The sequence below is a fragment of the Vanellus vanellus genome, assembly GCF_965231255.1.
Source record: "Vanellus vanellus genome assembly, chromosome: 9".
NCBI classification, from domain to species: Eukaryota; Metazoa; Chordata; class Aves; order Charadriiformes; family Charadriidae; genus Vanellus; species Vanellus vanellus.
The window spans coordinates 25,801,102-25,804,761 of record NC_138914.1 but is presented as its reverse complement, the minus strand read 5'-3'; positions in this window follow the sequence as shown (position 1 = coordinate 25,804,761).

Here is a 3,660-nt window from a genome sequence, read left to right as displayed (position 1 = left end):
CCTGGCAGCCTTGATTGGCCCCACTGAGGGTCGTTACTGCCAAAGACTCCCCATGGGCTCGTTAGAGGAGATAACTGGAGGCTGTGGCTGCAGGTAGGCAAAGGCACTGTGCAGGTGGCTGTAATGCCAAGGAACCCCTTGGCTTGGTTGATGCAGCAGAAAGGCTAAATCCTGACCCCCAGGCCCTGGGAAGGCGGGTCCTGCCCCTCACTGGTGGCTCAGGGCTCTTCCTGGGGGTGGTGGGGTGTGAGGGTGAGTGAAGCCGAGTGTAGGAAAACCGCACACCACCTCCCGGCTTCCCCAGGCAACAGGGAAGAAGAAGCCAAGTCCAGAGCCTCACCATAAAGTTGTGCCTGTGTTATGGTTTGAGAAACCCCTCACAATTTTTTGTCATTTAGACAATCACTCTGTCACCCGATGACCCCTGCCCACCCAGGAGCGGGGAATCAGGCAAAAAACAAGCAAACACATGGGTTGAAATATAAACAGGTTTAATAGACAAAGATTGGATAATTTACATTAATAACACTAAAGAACCAATACAGATCCAGATAGCAATACAAAATATACAAGGACTACACTCAGCCACCGATATCAGTCAGAAGCTGTGCACTCAGTGGACAGTAAATGTGGGACACTACGAGCGCTACGGCTTCGGGAGGAGGGGGATCTGGCACTGGGCAAGAAGTTCTCAGGATGGCAGCCATCAAGGGAGAGAACGAACTTTGCAGCAAACTTTCTAATCGATATTGAATATGACGATGCTCATGGTATGAAATAACCCTGTTGGCAGCTTGGGTCAAGTGCTGAGGTCTCCCTCCTGAGGTCCCCGCACTGGGAGAGCTTGAAAACACTGAGACCTTGAAACCCACACACCACAGCTGGCTATAAAGTAAATATAGTCACAAATTCAGACACTAGAGTCCTCTAAAAGTGCAGTCTCACTCAAATTACTGTTATATTTGTCTTCTAATGTATATATACACACACATAAAAATATAATTCTCTAAAGCGATGAACTATTCCTTTAAGAGGTCCGGTGAATTTCTGTAGTTCAAAACGAGGAGTCCCATCTATCATAATTGTCAGCAGAACTGCTACCCTGGACTTCCGGAGGGCAGACTTGGGGCTGTTCAGGAGCATGGTTGACAAAGTCTCCTGGGAGGCAGTCCTCCAGGGCAAAGGAGCCCAGAAAGCCTAGATGTTTTTCAAGAAGGAAGTCTTAAAAGCGCAGGAGCAGGCTGTCCCCCTGTGCCGAAAGACAAGCCATTTGGGAAAAAGACCGGCTTGGCTGAATGGGAGCTAGGGTGGCAACCTAGGGAGAAAAAGAGGATTTATGGCCTTTGGAAGGGCAGGCCACTCATGAGGACTACAAAGAGGTAGTGAGGCTATGTAGGGAGAAAATCAGAAGGGCCAAAGCCCAGCTGTTCTAGCCTAGCTGTTCTTAGCTGTTCTAAACCTGGCTTCTGTTGTCAAGGGCAACAAAAAAAGTTTCTATAAATGTATTAGCAATGAAAAGAAGACAGAGGATAATCTCTGTCCTCTGGTAGATGGGACCGGTAACATAGTGACCAAGGATGAGGAAATGGCTGAGGTACTTAATGCCGTCTTTGCCTCAGTCTTCAGCAGTAGAACCAGTTGTTCTCTGAGTGCCCAGACCCTTGAGATGGAAGACAGGGATGGGGAGCAGAATGAAGCCCCTGTAATCCAAGGGGAAATGGTGAGGGACCTACTTCAGCACCTGGAGGTACACAAATCAATGGCACTGGATGGGATCCACCCAAGGGTTCTGAGGGAGCTGGTGGAAGTGCTCACCAGTCCACTTTGCATCATTTATGAGCAGTCCTGGCTAACCGGGGAGGTCCCAGCTGACTGGAGGTTGGCAAACGTGACACCCATCCACAAGGAGGGCCGGAAGGAGGATCCAGGGAACTACAGGCCGGTCAGTCTGCCTGGGAAGGTCATGGAACAGATCATCCTCAGTGCCATTACACGGCACATGCAGGAGAACAGGGTGATCAGGCCCAGTCAGCATGGGTTTGTGAAAGGCAGGTCATGCCTGAAAAACCTCATCTCCTTCTATGACAAGGTGACCTGCTTAGCTGATGATGGAAAAGCTGTGGATGTTATGTACCTGGATTTTAGCAAAGCTTTTGACACCGTTTCCCACAGCATTCTCCTGGAGAAACTGTCTGCTCATGGCCTGGACAGGTGTACTTTTCGCTGGGTAAAAAACCGTCTGGGTGGCCATGCCCAGAGAGTGGTGGTGAGCGGAGTTCAATCCAGTTGGTATCCGGTCACAAGTGGTGTCCCCCAGGGCTCGGTGCTGGGGCCAGTTCTCTTTAATATCTTTATCAATGATCTGGATGAGGGGATTGAATGCCCCCTCAGTAAATTCGCGGATGTCAGTAATCTCGGTGTGCGTGTTGATCTGCTTGAGAGGAAGTTTGCTCTGCAGAAGGATCTGGACATGTTGGACTGATGGGCCGAGGCCAGTGATGTGAGTTTCAACTAGTCCAAGTGCCGGGTCCTGCACTTGGTCACAACAACCCCATGCAGCACTACAGGATTGGGGCAGAGTGTCTGGAAAGCTGTCCGGCAGAAAAGGCCTTGGGGGTGTTGGTGGACAGCCGGCTGAGCATGAGCCAGCAGTGTACCCAGGTGGCCAAGAAGGCCAACAGCATCCTGGCCTGTATCAGGAAAGGTGTGGTGAGCAGGACTAGGGAGGTGATCATCCCCCTGTACTCGGCACTGGTGAGGCCCCACCTCGAGTACTGCGTTCAGTTTTGGGCCCCTCTCTACAAGAAGGACATTGAAGTGTTGGAGCATGTCCAGAGAAGAGCAACAAAGCTGGTGAGGGGTCTGGAGGACAAATCTTATGAGGAACGATTGAGGGAACTGGAGTTGTTTAGCCTGGAGAAGAGGAGGCTGAGGGGAGACCTTATCACCCTCTACAACTACCTGAAAGGAGGTTGTAGAGAGGTGGGGGCTGACCTCTTCTCCCTGGTGACAAGTGATAGGAGGAGACGAAATGGGTTTAATTTATGTCAGGGGAGGTTTAGATTGAATATTAGGAAACACTTTTTCACTGAACGGGGTATTAAACATTGGAATAGGCTGCCCAGGAAGGTGGTGGATTCACCATCTCTGGAGGTGTTTAAAAAAAGGGTAGGTGTGGTACTTATGGACATGGTTTAGAAGTGATTTTGTCCAGGTAGGTTAATGGTTGGACTTGATGATTTTAAAGGTCCCTTCCAACCTCAGCTATTCTATGATTCTATGATTCTATGATTCTACAACACGTACTGCTGAATGGTGTTATTGCTGCCTGGGCATTTCCCCTTGTTGAACTTGGTGAAGTTCAACCTCTGCTCCTTTCTCCAGCCTGCTCAGTCCCTCAGCAGGGCAGCACAACCATCTTGTGTAGCAGCAACTCCTCTCAGTTTCATATCATCTGCAACCTGCTGAGGGTGAACTCTGCCCCACCATCCAGGCCATTAACCAAGTTGTTAATGAGTGTTGGTCCCAGTGTCGACTCCCCATACACAGACGTAGTAAATGACCTCTAGCTGGATTGTGTATCTCTGGTCACAACCTTATGACCCCAGGTGTTCAGCAAGCTTCCAATCGACCACCCTTTCACAGACCATAGAATCATAG